Genomic DNA, 13,867 nt, shown 5'->3' on the forward strand with positions numbered 1-13,867 from the left:
AGTCTTCAATGCAGATTCCTATACATATATATATATATATAATTATATACATAAATCAAACCACATTCACTGGATGATGTCATCAGTGATGTCATCAGTGATGTCATTTGAGGTGTCATCAGTGATGTCATCAGTGATGTCTTCACCCGCCTTCTATAACTAACGTTAACACCACATTCCTACCATCTGCCAGTATGATCCCTTCGGAGGTAAGAACGTTTGAAAAACTGGTACACAAAGACCTCTGTGTCCTTGAAAAGAAAAAACTTTATGTTCCTTACAATATCCCACGGGTTGAAAAAGACGCTATTACCTCGCTCAAAAACAACCACCAGCTTGTCATAAAAAGTGCCGATAAGGGCGGAGGAATTGTCCTCCAGGATATTGATTCCTATAAACAAGAGATTCAACGTCAGCTAGGGAATACAAATCACTACCAGAGATTACCAGGGAATCCCACCAAAAGTATACAAGAGACTATATTAAAACTTACAACAGATGCAGTCTCTGAAGATTTTCTGAGCAAGAAAGAACATCTATTTCTTAATGTAAAAAGTCCACGCCAGCCAGTTATCTATACCCTCCCAAAGGTTCACAAGAACATCACCTCCCCCCCAGGCAGACCAATAGTTTCTGCATGTGGTTCTATCCTTGAGCCCTTGGGAGCCTTTGTGGACTTTTTCATCAAAGAATTCGAACCGCCCACAACCTGCTACGTGAGGGACAGTATGGAGATGATCAATCTAGTGGAACATTACCCCTTTGACCCAACAATCCACACCCTATGCACTATGGACGTAGAGTCGCTCTATACGAACATCCCACAGACAGCGGCTTTACTGGTCATCCTAAGAACCCTAGACTCACGACCACGTCCCCATAGGGTCCCTACCATCTTCATCCTACAGCTCCTTGAACTGTGTCTCACCAGGAACTATTTTGTGTTTGATAACACCTACTACCAACAAATCAAGGGCACTTCCATGGGGGCTATTTTTGCCCCCAACCTGGCAATTTTGTTCATGGATGCCCTTGAAACTGGCAACATCTTAACAGAAAGCAATCCCTTCTATGCAGGAATTTCTTTATGGCGTTGTTACATAGACGATATTTTCCTGATTTGGAATCTTGATATTCCCACACTGCACTCTTTCAACCATTGGTTGAACAACAATTGTGCCGACCTGAACTTTACTCTGGCATATGATAAAAACCAAATAGCTTTTCTAGATCTGACTATTTTCCATCATGAAGATGAATTACTAACACGCCTTTACAGGAAGCCCACGGAACGCAACACTCTCTTGTGCTACGACAGTAATCATCCCAGGGCACTAAAAGACTCCTTACCATATTCCCAGTTCCTGAGAATCAGGAGGAACTGCTCAATCAAAGCAGAATACTTCAGGGAAGCTGACGTACTTGCCAATAAATTGAAAGCACGGGGCTACCCTAGAAGATTAATCAAAACGGCCTCTAAAAGGGCCTGGTATTGCCCCCGTGAAGCCCTTCTGACACCTAAGACAAGGGATAAAACTGAGAGAATAGCGTGCATAACCACATTCTCCCCAGTATCCAACAAAATCCGGAACTCCATTCTCAAACATTGGCCCACACTAAATGCAGGCCCAATACATCTAGAAAGGCCATTATTTGCCTTTAGGAAAAGCAAGAACCTAAGGGACCATCTAGTAAGAGCTGCACTACCTGCTCCTGTATCCTTGTCAACAATTGAATCCAACTGGGGCCTCCCACCTATTTTGGGGCACGTTAAGTGTGGATGTTGCACTGTGTGTGAGTTCACAATTGAGGCACGGAATTTCAGCCATAATGGTGTGACAGTGACAATGAGGAGCTTTACTAATTGTAATAGCCATAATGTCATCTACGCTATTCTGTGTCCTTGTCCAAAAATGTACGTTGGCCAGACCACTCAAAAAGTAAAGACCCGCATATGCCAGCACCGAAGTCGCATCTGATGTGGGACTCCCAACGCACCCCTCATCGAACATTTTGCAGAACTGAGACACACTGCTGATGATATTAAATGGACAATTTTAAAGACAGTGAAACTCCCACAGAGAGGAGGCAACTTGGCCCAACTACTCAATCGAGAGGAACTAAAGACCATCATTCAATTCAATACTATCCACACAGGACTGAACAGAAGTGAGGATTGGACAACCCTACTGTAAGCACCTATACTGAAAAAATCGGTGCCACTTCCTCACGTCAGGCTGTTAAGAGATGTTTGAAATCACATATTTAGGTCCTAACAAATTGCATCATTTGAAAGGTTTTTGTATTCCTTTGAAATCTTGCTGTAATTCTCTATTGAAAGGTTAACAATTTTACAGTAATTGTGAGTTCATGTCACCTTATTCTTTGCACATGTTCACTATCTGATCACAACTCGAGCACTTTCAATGGCACTCACATTGTGTAGTAAAGTTTCTCCCTATAACCATGATTCTTAATAACTCCCAGTAGCCAGAACGCTAGTTTTTCCCAACTTAAAATGGCTGCCTCTAAAAAAGCGAAGTCAAAATGGACCTCACCACTCACTGGTCACGTGGACCCCGCTCAACCAATAACTAGCTCCCTGTTCAATAACACGGAAGCGATCCTGCCAGATACAGCTTGTAACCGGCGTATGCAGAGTATCCACGCACTCCCCGGTAAGCTTGCCTAACCGCTGCCCGCCGTCTCAATACACTCCAAAAGCGCCCGCTAAATTTCCAAATTTCTTGTCATTCATGCCCTGCAGCGGACCAGTCATCATTCTGACCGTCCCACTAACACGGCGCCATCAACCACGCCGGACGTTTGTATCCTACTCCAAAAGAATTCTAATTGGGTAAGGTAACGCTCACCGCTAGTTGACTCGCTGCCTCCTAATCCCACACTAATGTTTTGTCCATTTCCCCCCATAGAGATTGCTTTTCCCGCAGCCCGCGACCTTCACGGCGCATGCACGACGGCTGTAACTGGAACCTAAATCCTTACGGTAACACAGCCCTTGCTCTAATGTACCCCCGCCCATTATCCTGCAATACCTATTTGTAATCTTGCTTTCCGCATTACTCCCTCAGTGATCCTATCTGGCATCCCTGAAGCCTACAACCACAAAACACAAGCCATCATTCCCAATAAGTGCTTCTCTTCCGAGGACGCTCATTAACCAGTTAATCACCTGGTAATGCTGAATTTTATCTTCACAGAATAAAAAATCTCCTTAGAGGGCTCATGACTGATAAAGTCTATCTTTTACCAACAGCAACGCAACTAATACAGAAAATCGCGGCACCGGCACATTGTATGCATAACTCCGGCGCACCTTTTACAATATTGTAAAGTAATCAACAGGTAACACGGTATTCTGACCTAATGTTTTACACCTAAAGTTTCCCTTTACAAATGAATGACTCAGTCAATTCTGTACCTAACAGTGACGCCATGACTGAATGAGGAACCCCGGTACCTGCACTGAGCCCGCAAGCATCGCCTCAAATATTGCCCCGTATTAAAGGGATAACCTAGAATGGTAAATTGACACACTCGGCCCTCTCAGACTGCCAATACTGCCAAAATGTTTACTAAAGTAATTCATTATTCCCAACAGGGCAACGCTCGGCGGTCCCAACATTCAGGTCACTCCATTTGAAGAGATCTTTTTCAGACAATAACTTGGTAGGTTTTCCCTGCCACTGGTTACCAAATCATTATCAGGGATACCCTTACAGCACGGCAACGCCCCTTTACCAAACCTTCACTTTCACTCGGCATCACATCCTGATCACAGCAATCTGCCTCACTATCTCTGCGCAAAACATTAGAACCTGTATCACTTTCACGCGCCATCCTTATCCTAGAGATTGTCACCACCAGAAAGTTGTTTAAACCTGGATTGTTCACATAATGTCCAACTCCACAGTAGCATGACTCTTAAAAAGGATTGCACAGAATGCTCACTTCTTACAGCCACACCTGCCACTGCGATTCCGAATACTGTAATTGCAAAGCAAGTGCTGACTGATTACCTGCCTTATATCAAAATTGACTATATGTATGTCTTTGTTTTTTCCCCCTTGCTTTTTTCCACAACAGGCGTTTTAAAAAAAAAACTCTATTCAGGCAAAATTATTTTCATGTCCTGAAGATGATCCCTCTATAACCGAGCTTGGGATCGAAACGTCGACTCCTTGTAGAGTAATTCATACATGTGACCCTATTGTATTATTGTTTGTATGAGTAACTCCAGGATACACTGTCAATGTAAATCCATATCAGTGACCTGCAAGCTCACCATGTTTGCCTGATATTTCTTTCACCTACTTTCCCTTCTTCCCCACGTACGGCACAGGACTGTGCCCTACTATAACCCTACTGTTTTGGGTTATGTGTTGTATTTCTAAATCCAACAATTTATCAAATCAATAAACATTCCTTGCCCGGCTGGACAAGGAATTGAGAACTATATAGTAGCCCATTGTGGTCTATAGAGTATTTTTGTCTTTTCTTGTTCCTATATGCTAAGGACCACTTGTTTCTTAGATAAATACTAGATACCCATGGTCCCGAGCCATTTACTGGGTTCCCCTTGTTTTCCTTTAATGTCACTGACCATGTCATGAATGATGTCATATGTGACATCATCAGCAGTGGATTGCGGGCGCGCAAATTATACTTAGTACAACTAACTATAACGGAGGAATTTCAATGGTTTTGTACGAGTGAAATGTCCAGCTAACTATAACACCCTTGAAACCTATGTTTTTCTTCAGTGAAATATATATATATTAATTTGGGGTTAGTTTATTAATGTGTCACTGTTTTAAAATTCCAGGTCTGGCACCTGCTTACTTTTCAGTAATTTGCTTTCTGTTGCAGTGCAATTTTTTTTTCCAGGACCTTTGTGGCCTACTTCTAGCTATTCTATGAGCCTGCTGTGAGGGTCAGAGCAGGGTCATACAATTGTTGCAACTAGCAACTGAACTCTGGAGGGGCCCCAGTCAGGAAGCACTACAGGGAATGGTTACTAATGATGAGTTTGAACTCTTGCACCTGCCGAGTGCTTTCAGTTTTGCAAAAGTCGTTTTTCTGCAAATTTCGCGGGATTCGCGGGGCGCGAACACGCGCGAGATCGGATTTGGAAGCCGCGAATTCATGCGAATATGCGATTTCTTTTTTTGCGGCGTGTTAGTTCGCAAGGTTTTGTGCGTTTTCGCGAGCCGCTTGTAGCGCAAGGCGCAAAGTATTTACAATGCGGTGCACCATGGGCCCAAAACGTCACCAAAGCGTTACGCATCTGTGCCGTAAAGGCGACGCATTGCTGGAGTTGCGTCGCAACGATGGCGCAGCTCCATCAATGCTCTGGGGTGCCCTATCTCCCCAATGCTGCGTCAAGCCGTACGTCTGCTTCAAGCAGGCGCAGGGTTTGAGTCAAGCATCATTGCCGTTAAAGTGAGTGATTGAAATCTTGTAGATTTCCCTCAGCCACTTTTAGGATGCGTTCCTGCGCAGGAACGCCCTCCTTTGCGCCGGAACGCCCCCTGATGGCGCAGGGCTTTACAACGTGATGCATCTCCCATATGCGTCACGATGTTAATATACGCCACACCATTGCGCCTCTTTTGTGCTGCCCTTGCGTCACAAAAGTCACGCAACAATGGAACAAAAGAGCGGCAAGGGGCTTCTAAATCAGCCCCTACAGACTCAAGTCAAGTCCTTCCTTTGTACACATGGCGATAAGAAGAAATAGTGGTGGTGGATTGATATTTAGAGTATTTTAATGACTGGTTAATGTAGTAGGAAACTTTTGTGTTGTCGCTGATCTGCAATCACAATGGACTTTGGCTGTCACTTCGCGTGCTGCGGACTGCTGCCTGCCAATCCTAGGCAAACCTTTTTAGTACTTTGTGTAGTGAGTTACATAAGAAGTTTCCAATTCGACGGTCCCCAAATCAAGCAATACTAATAACGTAGTAGACCACATGAGATTGGTCAATAATATATCCCGTGGAATAGTTGTCTATTTGCTATTTCGCCAAAATATTTTGTTAGTTCTTTTGAAATGTTTGATTTGGTTGACAAATATCATCCATGTTTTCTGTTTTTCTTTCTTTCATGTTGTACATCAGCTTACCCCAGGGGCAAGAGGAGGACACGGGAGGAGGAGGAGGAGGGTGCTGTTGAGGATGCAGGCCAGGATCGGGCAGGCGAGGGCTCCTTTGCTGGCCCCAGTAAGTTTTAAGTTTAATATAGAGTACTTATTTTTTCCCAGCGTTCCTTGTTCGATTTTTTCTAAATCGTCTTTGATATTCTTGTAGACTGGATCTAAATTCTTATCCTGCCTCGACTATGACTCCGTGTGGTATTACTAGATTATTCTTATTAGTCTGTGTAGCTAACTAAGATTGCACATTTGGCAATTCCATTGGACTCCCATTGTAGTCAGCAATAGCTCTATGCACAGAGTGCAGTCCTCTGGGATTGTCCATAATGTCTTTTCAAGTCTTCTAAATGTTTATGCTTTGACAATTGCCAACAATAAAAAGGTAAATGACCACCAAAAAAGAATAAGATACTACTTTACTTTTGGTTTGGATAGGAGGACAATCCATTCTACTACTGTTACAGGGACAAATCTGCACAAACAGAACTATGGACACTAAATAATGCATTGCTTAGCTTATCAATTATAATAGGTGCTGTTAGACTTTCCACATACCTCAGTGATAATAGACTTTGTAGTTGAACCCCCAATCTCCTAACTGACTAGATAGTGTGGCAGAGTCATTTAGCTCCCAAAGTCACCGATGATTATGATTATTCCCCAATGATGTCAGAGGCACCGACTCATGCTTGCAAAAATTGCAAAACCTTTAGCTCATCCACTCTAGTCTGGAGGACCAAAAACCACAGAGTCTATTTAAGTTTAAAAGCTTTATTAAAAGTAAACACATTTATTAAAATCAAGTTTGTCATAAAAGTAAACGATTAACTGAAAATGGAAAAGTGCTTAGTGCTGACGATTAATTGGACACATTTCTTGTGGTCGAGCCGAGCTCTCACCTGGTTTGAACTTGATCCTGCTCGTGTTCTTAGAAGTCAAGCTTCTGTCTGTTAGGAGAAAAAGTGGTGCGTGTTAAAAATAAAAAGCAAGCATTCATCAGTTGTGCCAAAAAGTGCAGCAAGACAACAGCCTTCCCTGGAAAAAGGGACATTTTTACTTTAGAGTAGACAGTCACAAATTATTAAATTGTATACTGTTTTTTTCACATTTCTTTCTTCCTCCTAGACCAAATATTATATAGTAGTGAGTGGTGTATTCTAACATTATTAAATGTACTTTGTAGGTGGAACATCTGGAGGCGGGGCCAGCGCGGAGGTGGTGGCGGCATTGGACGAGGAGGACAACTCTGGGGAGGAGGCGGTGCAAGTGCCGGACAAGGACATGCCTGTGAGGGATAACACGGTGGTGGCGGGCAGAGGTAAGCTATATATTCCTTACTCATTGAGATTGAAGACTGCAGAGTGTGCTTTCTGCACGGGTGTATTATAAATAAACCAGGTAGTACCCTTCTCTAAATGTACTTCGACTTAGTTGTGAAGTTTTTGGCGAGAAGAATCCCAATCAGATCTGAGATGAACTTGATGGATGGGATAAACGAAAAGCAAAAGAAGGGTGTAAGTAAGTGTGGAAGGACGAGAAATGTAATGATGACTGGCAAAGAAGAATGATATGTGTTTGCTTGGTCCCCGAGGTGGCTGGGAAGGAAAGAATATGGTATGGTGCATGGCTGGGTGAATGATGAAGCAAGGATGGGTGGAAGGAGAACAGCCTGGGTGGGTAAAACAGAAACTGTATGTGTGCATATACTTTGAATGGATGGATGCCTGGATCATGGTACTATCTGACTCTTAGATAGCATATGTGTATCTAGAGAGAGTAGACGGTCACTGGATGAACTAAGTGTTACTTTGAAGAGCACCTAACACCGCACCCGCACGTCCGTTCCAGTGTAGGAAAGGCAAGGAAAATAAGTTGTAATTTTGTCCAAATACTACCATGAATAGTAGCAGTAGTTTGTATTGCAACTGCAAGCACAGCATATATCCGGTTATTACGGTGGACACTCCCTACCTCTCTTAATAAATTTAGTTTAGTAGTAGTACGTCATTCATGTGTGGGTGTATCACTGTTCACTCAATAATAAGCAAAGCACCTAAAGTCATCCCATATGTCATCAAATACATCCCATGTGAAGTGATAGATAATCAGATTATTTAGCTTCTTCATTTTCCTTTTCTAATACTCATTTGCACTGTAGGGTGAAAGCTAAATTAATTAAGCAGTAGCCCTTTTAACAGAGTATTCTCAGTGCCACACGTAATAGAAAAGTAAGAGCTTCACCACCTGCATGTACTGGACCTGTACAGTAACGCAAGTCTGTCTCACTCACCATGGTGTGCGTCTGTTTTTCTCGGGTGCAAGTTCACTGCGCTGGCATTATGCCGGCTTGCATAAGATAACGTACCAATTTTCCTAAACAAGAGAGAAGAAGAATAAGACTGGTGTACTGTCATAGTCGACTGTAATGGAAGTCCATAGTGCTCGTAGAATTTGTTCCTTAAATGTTAGAGCAAGGATGAAGAAGTCGGAGGTTACATAGATACTGTCCTCAATAGTTATGTACTGTGCTTTCAATTTGCTACTTGTACTGTGACAACTTTCTGCTCAATCATTTTGTGTTAATCTTAAGGAGCATTGGTTACAGACTATGTCTTTCTTTCTTTATATAGTTGCTCCTTCCAAATCCAAGAGACCATCAAGGAGGAAGGAGCTGGCTCGAATGGCCCGGCAACGGAGGCTGGATGCCACTGTCGCTGAATATCGGCGACTGGTGGCCCTGGAGGAGGAGGAGACGCAGTCTGGTACTACAACAACGTCCACTGGGACAGCTGCATCCTCCTCCGTGCGGGCTGCCAGCCAGCGCAGTGCTCCAGCAGTACGGAGCCGGGCTACCAAAGCCAAACGCCACCGCCGAGCAGCAAAGACAGCAGCTGCCCCCCACAGGATTTGCAAGGCACGCCGGCGCCGCTTATCCCTCAGACTGTCCTACCTGGAGCAGGAGGTCCTGAACTATAAGAACTTGGTGGAGGGCCTCCGCTTCGAACATGCCACCCTCCGCAAGGAGCATGATGCCCTGGCTGCTAAAGTCAACAGCACCCTGCCATAGTGTCCCTTGCCCCTTTTTTTAGAGACTTTTGGGGGGTGGGAATTGGGAGTTGGGTTTTTTGGGGACTTTTGAAGGACAATCGTTGGGGTTAGGGAGGGTCTTGCGGGAGATTATTTTGTTAGGGCTATAAAAATATACTTTTTGAAACTTTATCTGACCATACCTGTTTTTTGCTGCTTTTGAGTATGGTGGGTGGGGGTTTAACAGTAAGTTTGTTTTCCTGAATAGTCCTAGGACTTTAGTAGTACTACCGTCAATCTCTCGTCTCTCCTAATACTCCATTATACTACCTCCAACCAAACGCTTATCTTACCTGTAATTTCTGTTTGAAAGTAGGGCTAGGCCCAGGGCTGGCTCCACGGGAAATGGCGATTAAGATTGCAATCCAGGGCGGCTGAAATTTCCTCCTCATTGCGGTGGTACTAGTGGTGTGACACAGTGGCTGTTGCATGGCTATGGAAAAAAAGAAAATGAAACCTGGTTTGTCCTTACTGTAGCATTACAACGGTACGATAGAGAATATAGCAGGTGACAGTACACTAGACTACAACAGTGCCACAATGTAGCCTAACAAATGGTAAAGTATTGATTGTATAACTTGTACTTGTGTAGGATTTCTTTGACATTGGTTACTACTACAAGAAATAGTACTGAAGCTGAGTAAGCCTAGAATATATCCTCGGATTCCTTCACCAGCCTGTTGCTATGACCTTATCCTCCCCAGCAAGTGTGTGGAATTATTGAGTCATTTAGTCACACATCAAGTAAAACCACAAAACCCGGGGGAAGAGGGTTAGGGTTTGTAAAATGGATAGGAATGGGGGTTTCTTTTTGGGTAGGTTTTGTTGAGAGAAAAAAAAAAGCACAGCATGGACAAACAATAATTGAACATAAAGAAATTTTTGGGTACAAAGCTAACCATAAATCTTTTACGTGACATAAAGGAAGTGCATGCACTACTGAATGCATTGTTACAGAAAAGTAAGTAGTACTTTCAACAACCGTGAATGAAAGAATGCGACAGTACAGGGCTACATTAAATTAGGTTTAAAAAATAGCCGAAGTAAAACCTATAGAATGGCTGTAGGGATCAATTTAGAAGCAGAGAGAGATCCAAGAAATGCAATCACACACACTCATTGAATAAAAGAATGGATACTGTATCTGTATTGTTGTAGTTGTCCTGTTGAATTTGGCAAGTAAGTTGCATGCAGCAAACAATTCCTCTTATTAGCGGCACTCCTCCATTCCAGCTGATGCTTCGTCCATCAATGTTGGTGACCAGAAGACACCCTGTCCACTGCCTGCCTGGCGGATGCTGAATTGCGGCTCGCTAATGTGAAGCCTGACTCCATCATTTTTTCCCCATTGCACACTGAAACCCGGCCTGTAATTATTGAACGAAAAACAGCACTGATAAATAAATATAAGGTATGTACGCTGTGTAGTGCAAAAAGTCACACTTTGATTTTCCTAATAGACAGTACAACATTTTTGAAAGTGCGTACTCTGTCTGAGTCACCTTTTCAAGGATAAATAAGTATGGGCAAATTAATTTAGCGGATCTTTCCCCTCAAGCTAGGTGTACTGTAAACTGTGTTTTAGAACAAAATTAGACCTTCCCAGCAGTGCTTCCACCCAGACCCTTACTAAAGCCAGTTGCAAAAATGTAGAAGACCCCCAATCAGATCTCAAAAAACGAGGCCTAGCAGAAAATTGGTGACAAAACGTACTTTGAAAGTAAAAGTAGGCCCAAATACCCCCTTACCCACCGTGGATTGTATTCAAACCACTTGCAAGCAAGCAAAAATATCCATAGCCAGCATCGCTCCAAGACTCGAAAACCCCCCCACCCAAACACATGCAATAGAAATACTGCTAACCCTAACGAGCTCTACGTTAAGAATAGTGGCAGAGGCTTTCTTTAACTATGCCAAATCCCCCCTTTCCCACCATGGATTTTCTTCAAACGACTTGCAACCAAAATTACAAATTCTCACAAGTGCTCTAAGACCCCAGAACTCAGTTGCAGAAATCTAGAACACCCCAAAACACATGCAATCCTGCTGTTAGGGCTAACCCTAACGAACCCTAAGTTACAAAAAGTGCCAAAAGGCTTTTCCTTATGGATTTTGTCCCAACCACTTCTATCCGGTATTAGACCTTCCCAGGAATGCCCCAAGACCCGCCAACCCACCCGCCAAAAAGCACAACACCCCCAAACGGCCCAAAAGCAAAATCTCATACTTACAAAATTTCTCGGTCTTCGGTCCAAACGCGCTGTGCAGCTAGGCCATAACTCCAGTTTTCCACCACGGATTTCCTGAAAAGCAAATGCAATCAAGATTAGACTGTCCCAGCAGCGCTCCCGGACCCCAAAACTCACCCACAAACAGCCGGAACCCCCCCAAAGAGCACCTCAAAGGCAAGCAAGTCAGCAAAAACACAAAAAAATGTCCGCCTCCGATTTGGTCCAAACCACTTGTATCCGGTATTAGAGCTTCCCAGCAATGGCCCCAGAGCCATCAACCCAGGAGAAAACGAGTAGAAGACCCCCAAACAGCCAAAGATCAAAAGTACAAAAATGGGGACTTAGTCATTTTTTTGCCAATTTCCCAAATCACTCCGCGCGCGCTCTGCAGCTAGGCCCTAACTCCCCTCTGCCACCATGGATTTGCTTCAAACCTCTTGCAAACTAAAGTATCCATAGCCAGCATTGCTCCCAGACCCCGAAACCCACCCACGAACACCAGGAAGCCCCCCAAACAGGCCCCCGGAAATGCTACATTGAGCAAAATGTCAGAAATAGCAAAAAAAAATCAGCGTGGATTTTGTCCCAACCACTTCTATCCGGTATTAGACCTTCCCAGGAATGCCCCAAGACCCACCAACCCACCCGCCAAAAAGCACAACACCCCCAAACGGCCCAAAAGCAAAATCTCATACTTACAATATTTCTCGGCCTCCGGTCCAAACGCGCTGTGCAGCTAGGCCATAACTCCAGTTTTCCACCACGGATTTCCTGAAAAGCAAATGCAATCAAGATTAGAGTGTCCCAGCAGTGCTCCCAGACCCCAAAACTCACCCACAAACAGCCGGAACCCCCCAAAGAGCTCCTCAAAGGCAAGCAAATGAGCAAAAACACAAAAAAAATTCTGCCTCCGATTTGGTCCAAACCACTTTTATCCGGTATTGGAGCTTCCCAGCAATTGCCCCAGAGCCGTCAACTCACCCGCAAAGAAGTGGAACACCCCCACAAGTGCTGAGTCTTTCTTCATTGGGCGTAATCCAGCCCTCTGCTTTGATGGAAAAAGGAGTCTGGAGGAGGAGGATAGAGGAGCATGTTCTTCTGAACTTGTGAACCTGAGGAATGCAGACTGCGGCACCTTCAAATCAATAAGCAAACAAGTGAAGACAGTTCTGCTGATGGGCTTGTGTTTGTGATTAGGTGATTAAAGTTTGAATTATATTAACTGTGCACAACAAAGAAAGACAGACACACAGGAATGAAAGTGAATAAGGACGAAAAAGAAAGTTATTGATTCATTGTCTCATTTTCAGGGCTCGGTGTCAAGGTCTAGGAATAAGAATAAGGCTTTGTCATCATACTCTGCGAATTCAGGCAGGATGAGCTCAGTATCACCTGACAGAGTAGAAATTCCCTCATCTACGTTGCTGTCCATCTCGTCTTCATCCGGCGCGCTTTCTCATACTCTGTAATCTGGTGGTATGAGGTGCTGATTCATCTTGATCATTGTTAACCTCTCCACATTTTTGGGCGAGAGGCGGCTCCGTTTGGGAGTTACAATGGCGCAGACTGCGGCACCTTCAAATCAATAAGCAAACAAGTGAAGACAGTTCTGCTGATGGGCTTGTTTTTGTGATTAGGTGATTAAAGTTTGAATTACATTAACTGTGCACAACAAAGAAAGACAGACACACAGGAATGAAAGTGAATAAGGACGAAAAAGAAAGTTATTGATTCATTGTCTCATTTTCAGGGCTCGGTGTCAAGGTCTAGGAATAAGAACAAGGCTTCGTCATCATACTCTGCGAATTCAGGCAGGGTGAGCTCAGTGTCACCTGACAGAGTAGAAATTCCCTCACCTACGTTGCTGTCCATCTCGTCTTCATCCGGCGCGCTTTCTCATACTCTGTAATCTGGTGGTATGAGGTGCTGATTCATCTTGATCATTGTTAACCTCTCCACATTTTTGGGCGAGAGGCGGCTCCGTTTGGGAGTTACAATGGCACCAGCAGCACTGAAGACACGTTCAGAAGACACGCTTGCGAGTGGGCAAGACAAGTAGTTTAAAGCCAGGTTGGAGAGCTGTGGCCACAATTCTTTTTTCCCATGCCAATACGCCAATGGGTCAGCATTAACATAGACCTCTGTTGAGACATTCAGATAGTCCTTCACCATCGACTCAAGGTCCTCCTCCAAGGTTCCTCCACTTTGCTTAGCTGTTGCTGTGACCTTTTGAAAACCAAACCCAAGCCGAGCTAGCCAATCCTCTTCAGCCTCCATTGTTTCTGTTGTGTCTGGTGCAGATGATCCGGTTGCCGGTGTCTTTAACGGCTGAGAGGCCACTTGTGCCACAGCCACAGGTGCAGAAGTGGATTGT

The sequence above is a fragment of the Lissotriton vulgaris genome, chromosome 7 (genome assembly GCF_964263255.1).
Source record: "Lissotriton vulgaris chromosome 7, aLisVul1.2, whole genome shotgun sequence".
Classification (NCBI taxonomy): Eukaryota; Metazoa; Chordata; class Amphibia; order Caudata; family Salamandridae; genus Lissotriton; species Lissotriton vulgaris.